This window comes from Amblyomma mixtum, chromosome 9 (assembly GCF_055824585.1).
Source record: "Amblyomma mixtum isolate Tamu chromosome 9, ASM5582458v1, whole genome shotgun sequence".
Taxonomy (NCBI): domain Eukaryota; kingdom Metazoa; phylum Arthropoda; class Arachnida; order Ixodida; family Ixodidae; genus Amblyomma; species Amblyomma mixtum.
In genome coordinates this window covers 10170819-10183604 of record NC_143020.1, presented here as the reverse complement: position 1 = coordinate 10183604, position 12786 = coordinate 10170819, and the positions used below count along the sequence as shown (strand labels likewise).

General features: G+C 48.9%; 1 long non-coding RNA gene across 1 annotated transcript; it reads left to right on the top strand.

Moving 5' to 3' along the window:
• The first annotated feature begins 9500 nt into the window (after positions 1-9500).
• LOC149328282 (uncharacterized) lies at positions 9501-11807 on the top strand. The gene is made up of 2 exons (XR_016285865.1): positions 9501-9598; positions 11594-11807. It is a non-coding gene; the product is annotated as an uncharacterized LOC149328282 (long non-coding RNA).
• The last annotated feature ends 979 nt before the right edge of the window (positions 11808-12786 follow it).

Genomic DNA, 12786 nt, shown 5'->3' with positions numbered 1-12786 from the left:
GTTCTCTCTCAGCGGTTAGAGTGCTCGGCTACTGAGCCGGAGCATTGGGGGTTCCAGTCCGGGTAACTTTCAGCGCAAAAACGCGAAACATCTGTCATTGTTATCGCAAATCATTTAAACATTTCACGGCTAAGACTGGAACTGCTGCTCAGCACTTACATGACAATGATCTTTCAACAAGGATGAAAAGATACCTGACCGCGACGAATGACAACCACAGGAGCTTTGCGTTTCGCCTGCGGCCGCCACCCGCCGGTCACTCTCGGCGGTTTGAGTGCACGGCTACTGAGCCGGAGCATTGGGGGTTTCAATCCGGGTAACTTTCAGTGCAAAAACGCCAAACATCGGTCATTGTTATCCAGCAAACGACGCGCTTGTCTGCGTCGTTTACTTTCCGTCCCGTGTGTTCCCTGTGCGCTATTTTTTACATCATGGTCATTGTTATCGCAAATCATTTAAACATTTCACGGCTAAAACTGGAACTGCTGCTCCGCACTTGCATGACAATGATCTCTCAACAACGATAAAAAGATGCCTGACCGCGACCAATGACAACAGGAGCTTTGCGTTTAGCCTGCGCCCGCCACCCGGCGTTCTCTCTCAGCGGTTAGAGTGCTCGGCTACTGAGCCGGACCATTGGGGGTTCCAATCCGGGTAACTTTCAGCGCAAAAACGCGAAACATCTGTCATTGTTATCGCAAATCATTTAAACATTTCACGTCTAAAACTGGTACTGCTGCTCAGCATTTGCATGACAATGATCTCTCAACAACGATGAAAGATACCTGACCGCGACCAATGACAACCACAGGAGCTTTGCGTTTCGCCTCCGGCCGCCACCCGCCGGTCTCTCTCGGCGGTTTGAGTGCACGGCTACTGAGCCGGAGCATTGGGGGTTCCAATCCGGGTAACTTGCTGGGCAAAAACGCGAAACATCTGTCATTGTTATCGCAAATCATTTAAACATTTCACGGCTAAAACTGGAACTGCTGCTCAGCACTTGCATGACAATGATCTCTCAAACACGACAAAAAGATACCTGACCGCGACCAATGACAACCACAGGAGCTTTGCGTTTCGCCTGCGGCCGCCACCCGGCGTTCTCTCCCAGCGGTTAGAGTGCTCGGCTACTGAGCCAGAGCATTGGGGGTTCCAATCCGGGTAACTTTCAGCGGCCGCCACCTGGCGTTCTCTCTCAGCGGTTAGAGTGCTCGGCTACTGAGCCGGAGCATTAAGGGTTCCAGTCCGGGTAACTTTCAGCGCAAAAACGCGAAACATCTGTCATTGTTATCGCAAATCATTTAAACATTTCACGGCTAAAACTGGTACTGCTGCTCAGCATTTGCATGACAATGATCTCTCAACAACGATGAAAAGATACCTGACCGCGACCAATGACAACCACAGGAGCTTTGCGTTTCGCCTGCGGCCGCCACCCGCCGGTCTCTCTAGGCGGTTTGAGTGCTCAGCTACTGAGCCGGAGCATTGGGGGTTCCAATCTGGGTAACTTTCAGCGCAAAATACGCGAAACATCTGCCATTCTTACCGCAAATCATTTAAACATTTCACGGCTAAAACTGGAACTGCTGCTCAGCACTTGCATGACAATGATCTCTCAACAACGATAAAAAGATACCTGACCGCGACCAATGACAACCACAGGAGCTTTGCGTTTCGCCTGCGGCCGCCACCCGGCGTTCTCTCTCATCGGTTAGAGTGCTCGGTTAGAGCCGGAGCAGTGGGGGCTCCAATCAGGGTAACTTTCAGGGCAAAAGCGCGAAACATCTGTCATTGTTATCGCAAATAATTTAAAAATTTCACGGCTAAAACTGGAACTGCTGCTCAGCACTTGCATGAATATTATCTTTCAACAAGGATGAACAGATACCTGACCGCGACCAATGACCACCACAGGAGCTTTGCGTTTCGCCTGCGGCCGCCACCCGCCGGTCTCTCTCGGCGGTTAGAGTGCTCGGCTACTGAGCCGGAGCATTAGGGGTTCCAATCCGGGTAACTTTCTGGGCAAAAACGCGAAACAAATGTCATTGTTATCGCAAATCATTTAAACATTTCACGGCTAAAACCGGAACTGCTGCTCAGCACTTGCATGACAATGATCTCTCAACAACGATAAAAAGATACCTGACCGCACCAATGACAACCACAGGAGCATTGCGTTTCGCCTGCGGCCGCCACCCTCCGTTCTCTCTCAGCGGTTAGACTGCTCGGCTACTGAGTCCGAGCATTAGGGATTGCAATCCGGGTAACTTTCTGCGCAAAAACGCGAAACATCTGTCATTGTTATCGCAAATCATTTAAACATTTCACGGCTAAACTGGAACTGCTGGTCAACATTTGCATGACAATGATCTCTCAACAACGATAAAAAGATACCTGACCGCGACCAATGACAACCACAGGAGCTTTGCGTTTCGCCTGCGGCCGCCACACTCCGTTCTCACTCAGCGGTTACGGTGCTCGGCTACTGAGCCGGAGCATTAGGGGCTCCAATCCGGGTAACTTTCTGCGCAAAAGCGCGAAACACCTGTCATTGTTATCGCAAATCATTTAAACATTTCACGGCTAAAACTGCAACTGCTGCTCAGCACTTGCAGCGCCTCAATATGGTGAGCCAGCCACCTACAAAGCCTCTAGCCTTTGACATCGTCATCCCTGAGAGGGCTAGCCCGGAGGATGTCTTCGATACGACAGCCTCCGTAGTTGGATTTGAACAAGTTTCCTGCGTGCAGCATTTCGGTGGACGCAATTACGAAGTGACCGTGAAGAGTGAAGCCGCCATGGCTACAACCGGTGAAGCCTCCTGTCTCTTCATCGGCAAGTAACGCGTGGCCATCGTTCCCCCATGCCCGCAGGTGCCCCAGGGGTGGTATTCTCCCGGTGTCGCCTTTTGCGACATGTCGCATTAGCGCGGGGCCTAAAAAAGTGCGTACAGTTGCTCAAAGAAACGGAAACCGCCGCCGGCACTTTCGTCGGCGGTGCTTTCATTCACTCCGAGAAGCGACAATTTGCCATTGCTGATTCAGTAGCAGCAGTAGTTTCGTACCTTTGATAGCAAGAATATTTGCCATCACATGATATCTAATGTTCAAAAAACATTAATCTAAAATTTAATAATAAATTAAAAATTTAATGTAAACTCGCTTTACTTCATTTAATTTTATAAAACACCGCGAAATAGCTCCAAATCTATTTTTGTTTCGTTCCGGACGGTTGTGCTAGGTTTCAGCTGCGTCTCGGGCAGTTGAAGACGGTAGCAGTGTAGCTGGAGGTCCCATTAGGCCTCCGCGCTCCAGAATCGAGAGCGTATCTCAAGAACTAGGCTGAATTGCAGCTTAAACTTTATCGTCGAAGCAAGGTAAGTCATAGCGAAAAGCAACAACACCAGTAGTTGGCGGTAAACACGCCGACCGGACTCGCAAGGACTGCTGAATTGGCTGAAGCGGGCGGCTCTCGCTTGGAAGGACGCCGCCATGCTTACACGCTAAGGGCGCAAAAGCCGCAACTGCCAATTGCGTTCGTACGTTAACGCTATTTTCCCATTAGCGTTCTGCGCATGCGCACTCTGGACCCGCTATTCCGCTATGCGCGCAATTACGCAAAGCCCACAATACTAAAACTCTCTAATGTTCAGTTGTCGGTTTGTAAAAGTCGTCACATTGCTTTAAATCCTCTTTGGATCGTGCAGACACTGTTTCGTTGCACTAACGTGCATTAAAGCTCCTTGAAGGGTCATGTAGATGCGAGCGCCAGCGCTGCCAAGGCCATCTCGTCGCAGCGGGCAACGTCTGTTTCGTCGTCTCTTTACGACGGTCCAAAGTAAGTCTGCATGGCGAGTGGCAGTCCGGCTCAGCAGGCGGTAGCCACAGTGCTGTGCTCTTCGACAGCCGGTAATGCCTCCGACAAGATTCGTCGGCCAAGGCAAACTGGTCGTGATGTCCGCGGACACGCCATTTTTCTTCGCAACTTAACAACCAGGCAAGGAGAGTGGGATTCATGGCGTCTAGTATCAATTTCGTAGCCCGTCGCCTGCGCGAATCGCTTCAGCGCATTCCGTTGTTCGACTAAGCGTAGCAAATTGGGGCGACGTCACGATGACGTAGCAGGAAGGCGGATCCGTGTCGTCACGCCGCCGTCACCGTGGCTAGAGCCAATCAGCGCAGAGCGAATGCGACATGTCGCAAAAGGCGACACCGCGAGAATACCACCCCAGGTGACACTTAAGAGAACAAAAAAGCTGTCTACCGCGACCAATGAGCCACCTACAAATTCCCTCCTCAGTCACGCTTTGGCAAGCAGCGCACAAAATTTTACTGGATCAGTCGGAATGTGCGCACAAAACGTCTGCAAATACAAAACCACTTTCTCCCGGATTACAAAAATGCCAAGCCCAATCAAAGCCAGCAATGATTTGTTAAACCAATTTTAAGGCAGCCTAAGGGCAATGCGAACTATTCATAACCATTTTAGTGTTGTGTGTAAATAATTTGAAACAACTGCAGCAACGTGTATACTACGGTTGATGCGAGGGTGATAAATAAATGAACATAGTAGGTTAAAATGTAAACATGCACTAACTGTCTGATCTAACAGACAAAATTTTTATTTTAAGGAATGGAGACGCTGCAGAAACTAAATTCTTGGTGGGCACCTCAACCGGCGTTGTGAGGCGAGATGGGAATGGATTTAAAGGAACAGAAAACATTTAGAGGACGCTTAAGCTTAATCTTTAAGAGTGGGACGCGACAGCGTGTTGCAGAGTTGCCAATGATTCCCCATAACGCCATCGCCCGTTCGGCGCGAAGCCTTGCCCGAAGGGAAGGAAAGGACACCTGTCTCTCATATCTCGGTAGACATCAGAACTACGCCATAAGGAAAGGAAAATGAAATGAAAATTGGTTTTAAGGAAATAAAACGACACCTGTCTCTCTCGTATCTCGGTGGATACCCGAACCGCGCCTTAAGGCCTTGAGGAAAATGAAATGAAAATTTTTAAAGGAAATACGCCTGTGTCTCATATCTCGGTGTACACCCGAAAAGAATGCACACCACAGTAGATGTCTCTGACGCACCCTTCTAAGACAACACCCTTATTCACTAGACGCGCCTTTGTTCATTCCAAACCATCGAGCTCGCGTGGTGGTGGTGGTGAAAAACATTTATGGGCAATTGAAATATTTTACAGAAAGGTGATTGGGGTAGGACCCTATTGGCCCTTTCCCCTCACAGTACTAGGTGGAGCCCCTATTCCAGGGCCACATTGGCAAGCAACGCCGCCCGCGTCCGTTGAACCAAGGCCTTTTGGCTCTTTAGATCTTGACAGCCGAGCAGGGCCGCCTCCCAGTCCTCTCTGGTCGGGTTGGGGATGGGGGGGATAGATGGGTTAGATTGAAACGCCCAAACCATGTGGAAGGTGTCAGACACCTCTCCACAGAACTGGCACGCACCATCAAAGGATGTATTGAAATGTTTAAGCACCGCCGGGCACAGTACAGTGTTAGTGAGAATTTTGATGAGGAGGCGCTCGTCAGCGCGATCCAGACCCTTACAAGGGGCCGGGTAGCGCCGGTGCTCCTCCTTGTAGTAATCGGTGATTTGTTTAAATGTAATGGCCAGATTGTCTGATTGGGAGTACCCTTCCAAGGACAGGGAGATAGCCCGGGGAGAGAGTGCGCGGGCGGCCTGATCGGCCTGTTCGTTTTCCTGGAGTCCCTGGTGACCGGGGGCCCAAATCAAGTTGCGTGGAGTTTGATCTTCAGATCGACAGCTATATTCCAGTATGCGCCAGGCAAGCGGGGGAGCCCAGCCCAACTCGTAGTTCCGACAGGCCCCTCGCGAGTCGGTGATGATGTGTTTTGACTTGGGATTCGTGAGAGCCAGAGCAATGGCAATCTCCTCTGTGTGTGTTGCGCTGTAGGCTTTGTGGTGAAAACTTTTAATTGATGAAATAGAGTTTGGGAGCCACAGAGTGGCCCCGCTACATAGTCGGCGTCCCTAGCCCGGGACACTGCATGACGAGGCCCCGTCTCGCCCGTTTCACCAGAGCCCTTTGGGACTCAACCGAGGAGCAGATGAGGAGGGCAGTCTCCCATGCCTCTCTGGAAGGGGTAGGGGAAGGGGTTAGGTGGGGATTTTGAGTACATGCCCACACCATGTGGAAGATATCACAGGTCTCCCTACAGTGCGGGCATCGCCCATCCGTGTTAGGATCGTAATGTTTTATTATTGCAGGACAGAGTAGAGTACCTGTCTGCAGGCGCCTTAAAGTTCGCTCCTCCATCTTACTCAGCCCCTTTGCAGGGGGCGGAAAAAGGCGGTGGTTGTCGCTATAATGCGTTATTATTTCCCTGAATCGCAGCAGTGGCTGGTTAGTCTCCGAGCCAGAAGAGCTGCTAATCTGCTAACATTTGCTAACGCCAGGGCAAAGAGAAAACTCCGAAACAAGACTGAACATGCTGGCGGGAGAATGTTCCCACCACAAGGCCTCCCTGTACTAGTGGAGCGTGGAGAGAGAGAGAGAGAAAACTTTATTTACAAAGGAATTCGGGGCACGCCCCAGGGTCCCCGCACGACCCCACTGCACTCAAGTGTTTATGTTCCTGAGGTCGATAACACTGGCAGCACGGCCGGTGGCGATGGTCTGCACGGCCGGGTCATCCGAGGGCAGCAGGGCCTCCCAGTCCTCCCAGGTCTTGAGGTTCTCTAGGTCCCGCGGGAGAGGGTCCGCCGGGCAGTGGGAAATGATGTGGAGGGAAGAGGCGAAGGGTTCTGGGCATAGAGCGCATGCCGGAGTTGGGAAGGAGGGATGATATTGGGCTAGGTTAACAGGTGAAGGGAGAGTGTGAGTCTGTAGTCTACGCCAGAGTGTTGCTTGTTTGTTATCTAGGGAGTGGTGGGGCAGGGGGTAGAGCTCGTGTGAGGCTCTGTATGCCTGGGTCAGCTCACTGAATGAGTGCATGCGCTCGTTCGTGAATCCCTCATCCGAGGCCACCTGAGTCCGGTTTAAAGAACCTCGGGCTAAAACTTTGGCGGCCTCGTTTTCGGGATTCTCAGTGTGCGCAGGCACCCATATCAGCTACACTTGGCGGGGTGGGGGTGCATCGGGCGAGTCCAGTATGCCAAAAGCAGGTACATGGACTCCGCCTCGAGAAAAACTTACAACCGCAGTTTTAGATTCACTTGAAATGTACCGGGCTTCCGTGCGGGTGATAGAAAGTGCAATGGCGGCTTTCTCTGCAGCCTCTAGGGAGGTGTCTGGAGGGAGAGGTACTGTGAGGAGGGCGGATAAACAGGAGTCCACCACAGCTGCTGTCGCTTCATCACCCGTGCAGGCAGCGTCCACCCATACGGCATCCAGCTCAGAGCCGTCCGCTCGATGGAGTGTCTTCGCTCGTGCTGTGCGGCGCTGCTCATGGTGGGAAGGGTGCACATACCTCAGGAGCTGCTTGATGAGGAGCTCCCGGTGGAGGGGTCGTGGGATGGCGAGGAGGGTTTGGTCGTTGGCCGGTATTCTGAGTCCGAGAGAGTCCAGGATATACCGGCCTGTGGAGGTTTGTATGAGCCTGATGTATGGGGCCTGACGATGGGCCTCCACCATTTCCCCAATCGTGTTGCGGAGGCCCAGGCATAGTAATCTGTCTGTGGGTGTTTGAGGAAAAGATGAAGTGCTAACATGAATGCCTTGCGGATCAAGGCATCCAAAGCGTTTATGTCATGTTTGGATAGTTGTAGGTATGGGGTAGTGTACAGCACACAGCTGAGGACAAAGGCATGAAGGAGGCGACAGAGGTCGCGCTCCTTCATGCCTCTATGATGTCCCAAAACCCTGCGGATGAGGTGCGATATTCCGCCTACAACCTGCTTGAGTTTCTTAAGGGTGGTGTTTTTACCATCGTTCTAGATGTGCACGCCCAATGCATGGAGGGTGTCAGCCTCAGGTACCGGGTCACCATTGAGTTCAATGGCAATCGGGCAGCGGAAAGAGCGGCGGTTCTTAGGCCGGATGAGGAGCAGTTCGGACTTCTCTGGGGAGCAAGACAGTCCGATGGTCCATGCGTAATTTTGGGTGAGGGTGGCGCTTCCTGTAAGGTGTTCACTATGCCGCCGTCACTGCCGTGGGTGGTCCACAGGGTGATATCGCCGGCATAAAGAGTGTGCTTCAGGTGGGGAATAGTTTCCAATAAGCGTGTAGGAGGGGGAAAACGGAGGGCCGAAGTGTATCTCAGCCGTGCAGTCAGTGAGGAATGCTTGAACGCAGGCGTACGTGCGCACACCCACATTCAATGGGGATAGGGCAGTCATGATCGCCTGATGTTCAATGCGATCAAAAGCTTTGGAGAGATTCAAAGCTAAAACTGCCTTCATGCGACCTGGAAGAAGCAGGTCGAAAGTGCCGTGTGTGAGTTGCAGTATGGCGTCCTGTGCAGATAGATGGGTGCGAAATCCCACTATGCTATGTGGGTATAGATTGTTGTCCGCTATGTGACTTGTGAGTCTCGCTAACACAACATGCTCGAGGAGCATCCCGAAGCATGAGGTTAGCGAAATCGGGCGAAGGTTTTGGAGTGTAAGTCATGTGTTGGGTTTGATTATGAATATTACCTTCACGCGGGGCCATGACTGCGGGAGGTTGCCCTCCCTCCAGCATTGGTTGAAGTATTTCGTAATGTGGGTGATCGATTGGTCGTCCAGATTACGGAGCATGGAGTTAGTGATTTTGATCTTCACCAGGTGCTGAGTTTGCGCGGAGAATCAGCAGGGCCGCTCTGACCCTTCTCCGTGATGTCGGTGTAGAGTGTGGAATTTGCTTGTCCTGTGTAGTGGGGTAGAGGTGTGGGGGCGCCTGGAGAGGTGTACATGGTTTGAAGTGTGTCTAGTAGGGTGTCGAGATAGTAAATGTGTTCGTGTGTGAGGCGTGTGACGTAGTGTTGTGTTGCTGATTTGGTGCGTGTGCGATCAATGAGGTGTTGGAGGAGTTGCCATGCGCGTTTGCTGGACAGGTTTCCGGCGATGCCGTCACATATATGTCCCCAGCTGGATCGGCAGTGCTACTAAGCGCGTTGTTGGATTTGTGTCTGCAGCGCGGCGAGCCGCTTTTTAAGTGTCCTGTTATGTTGGTTGCCTTTCCAGTGTTTCAGGGGGCTGTGATAAACCTCCCAGAGGTGGGCTATGCGTGTGTCGAGGCTAGGGGTTTCGGTTGTAGTTTCAATGTGTCGCGTGTTGTGGTGAACGTCATGCTTGAGTGATTGCACCCATGTGTCGATGTCTGCGATGGGAGTGTCTGGGAGGGCGGCGCGTGCAGCTCGAAAGGCATCCCAGTTAATGAGTTAAGCTGCCGGCAGTTAAGCTGCCGACACGTGCTGCCGCTGGTGACACAAGTGAACCGACGAGCCCTTTCACTGATATCAAAAAGTAGATTGCATGGTCACAACGTCATGATTTCTCTATTAAAGAGATACCCTACTATTTAATATAATTTTCCTAATTATCTTCTCTTCTTAGCCGCCAGAGTGATAAGGAAGAAAGTGATCAATGCAAATTCTTGGAAGCGGAAGTCAGAAATCTGAGAGACACCATAAAGGTGAGTTACCCTTCGTTTATTTACTGCGTATAGCGTTGCCAATTGTGCTGCTTCTGCATTCACAGGCAGAAATTGAGTTGAGTCGCTAAGGCAAACTTGAGGCGCTTGCCCCGCTCAAACCTAAACCTTAAAGACCCAAATAAGGGAGGCTAGCGCGTTCTCAATCTGAAAAGCCCACTTTGATATTGTCTTTAACCCGGTCCCTTGTTTTCTTTTTTTTTGACACAAGATGAGAACGATCATTCAGCGGGTGATGGGAATTACCAAGGGTACTCATTGAGGCCCACAGAAAAAAAAAAAACATTACTTCCCTTTAGCTTTGATCTGTCTAGTGTGTTTATGAGTACTTTATTAGTCGGCCTTTGTGTTTCACGTGTCTTGATGGACACAGTAAACGCGTAGGCTCAGTTCTCGGTATCATTCTAAATCATGAAGGCCAACATATTTCGGCTCTGAACTCATGTCTGCTCAACCGCACACCTGATTTAAACAAGTTCAAGCTCTCACTATGACTCTATATGAATCAAGATAGGGAAATCTTGTTGGTTCACTTGTCACATCGCCTCACGACTCATGTTACTCATTATTCATTTTGGTTGGATCATGTGGCTCAACTCTAGACCCATGCGGGACACTATGGAAGTCTTGATTCTCTTTTACGCCAGAGTTCCGCCTAAAACAAACCTGAGTTTCGACGCAAAGAGTGCGTCGAAACTAATCACCTTGTGCAGCGAATTTCATTGTCAGTAAAAATATGGGAATATTTAATTGAATAGTCGACAATTTTGAGCCGCCTGATGGATCTAAAATCTAACCATGCTCCTGCTTGTTTGTCTGTTTTGCACTTTTATTTTTACTGTGTTCTTGTCGTGTTCTTTCGCAGTTATGCACAATTAAACTCTTCTTTTCTCGGTCTATAAATCGTCTATTGTAGGCTTGTCCAAACTCTTTCTTAAAACATGACCTGCAGCTTCTGTATAGCGCTACTTCATATAGCTTTTTGCCTTCCTTTTTTATCAGATAGCACCTCGTCTCGCTTTTCAGGCGCTCAGCTAACGGCTAATTCTCAAGTGACCACATTAGCAGTCGCAAGGTTCCGCACAAGTTAATCCCCTCTTTATGGTTTATTAGTACTTTGAATCATGTTTCAATGCACAACGCTCATCTGCAAAATAAAATGCTCAAGACAGGAAGAAAACCTGCGCAAAATAAGAAAAACACGGAGCGTGGTGAAAGGAGGGATACGAGAGCGTCGATTATAAAAAAAATATTATAGAAACTAGATGGAGTCAGCTGAGACTGACCTTGCTTATCTTCGATAAGATAATGATCAGGCTCTCAACCCTGAGTCCGTCACCACTCCGATCATGATATTTGATAATATCCCCAAACTACCTGTGGATAAGACAGAGTAATTAGAATGTAAGGCGGGGTCAGCCCTAGTAAGACGGCTGGCCCTATGAGCTCGGAGACCTGTGGGCTGCAGTTATTGGAATTTACTGCTTGCTTTGAGTTCTGAAAACAATTAAATTTCGAACACTGCGAAATACACTACATCGAAAAATCGACACCTCTCAAGATAAAGAATAAATTTGAGATTTGCAAGGAAGCTCATATTAAAGGCTCGATTTATTTTCCGATTGGTATTTCATTCCACCACCGAAAGTTTATGCAATTTCTTTTAGGTTTCAAAAAACATTTCTTATCTTAGCGCTTAGAAAAACGCGGCTTGAAGCTTCGGCAATTTTCACCAATCACTGCTGCTCAGTCAATCCAGCCAACATGTTATTACCTAGATTTCGGAATGCGTGGTAAGCTATAGGGCTGGCAAATAGTCAAAAGATGTGTTAAATTATTTTTTTATTTCTTCATTACTGTCACATTCCTTTAATTTTTTCAGGACAAGAATTTTTATCTTGCGACGAACGCGCCGTGATGAGTAAATCTAAATATGTAAACCTAAATTTATTGCTGTATTTTGTCTACCTCTTGCAGCGCCTAGAAGAAAGAATTGAAAACCTGGAGACGCCTCTGAAGAAGATCGTTAGGGAACTGCTAGCCAAGGAGAAGTCATCCAGTAGAAGCACTGATGTTTAGTGCTAAACGATAACAGGAACGTGAGCAATAAGCCACGCAGAGTTTAAGTACAGATGAAAAATCAGCAGTAAAAACTGCATCTTAATACTGAATAAAATTGGTGTTGACTTTATTCAGTGGTCGTTAACTATTTTAGGTGCACCTGCTGTACACAATAAAAGATATTGGAGAACGCACTCAATGCATGCAAATCTAAGTAAGGGCATTCACGTCATAAAATATATTTACCGACAGCTTCACTCTATGCCAACGCTCCAATACTGGCAGTATATAGCCCTCATATGTTGGGGGCATTAGCTATTCATTCGTCATTTAGCCGCATCTTCTTTGTTTACGAAACATGTAATTATACCATCTTTACTCGTTCTGGTGCTACTTTTAGAGTGTAAAAGAGGCGCCAAAAGAGAGAATACGTGTGCATACGGGAAAAAATGGCCTCATCAACACTGACACGTGAAGTCATTCAAGTTTCAAAACTTCGATCGTCATAGAAGCTTTCCGAATGAGAAGGCTTTTAACTGGTTTTCAACCCGGTAACAGAGCTCGTGCAAAATATGCTCGTGCATGTGACTAGGACACAGACATAGAAGACAGGACGAGCTCGTCCTGTCTTCTTCTATGTCTGTCTCCTAGTTACATGCGCTAGTCTTTTAATTAATTAATGAAAAAATAGCTGCGTCGGCCATGGCTCGTGTGTCCGAATAAGCATCGCATCATCTCCCGAGCTCACTCCTTGTTTCAGAAAACATGTTTCATTCCTCTTGGTAGCCACGCAAACTCGATTACATTCCCTTGGTTACAAGTTGTACAAATCAGAAGTCCTCATAAAGTTTCCTTTCTCGTTAGTATTTTAGTTGCGATAACCTATAACTCGACTTGGTTGTCTACTGAAAATTACTCCCCCTCTGCTTCGCAATTTTCTATTTTTCATACATCTCCTCATCTTGGCTCTTATAAATCTGATCGGATGCTTACTTTTTAGTCTTCAAGAGAGGTCGATAGGCTGAGATTGTTGGTAGTTAGAGGTGCAATCAGACTCCACCTGTAACTCATTCAGCACCGGAAGCAGAGGCTCTAAGCCGTAACGTATC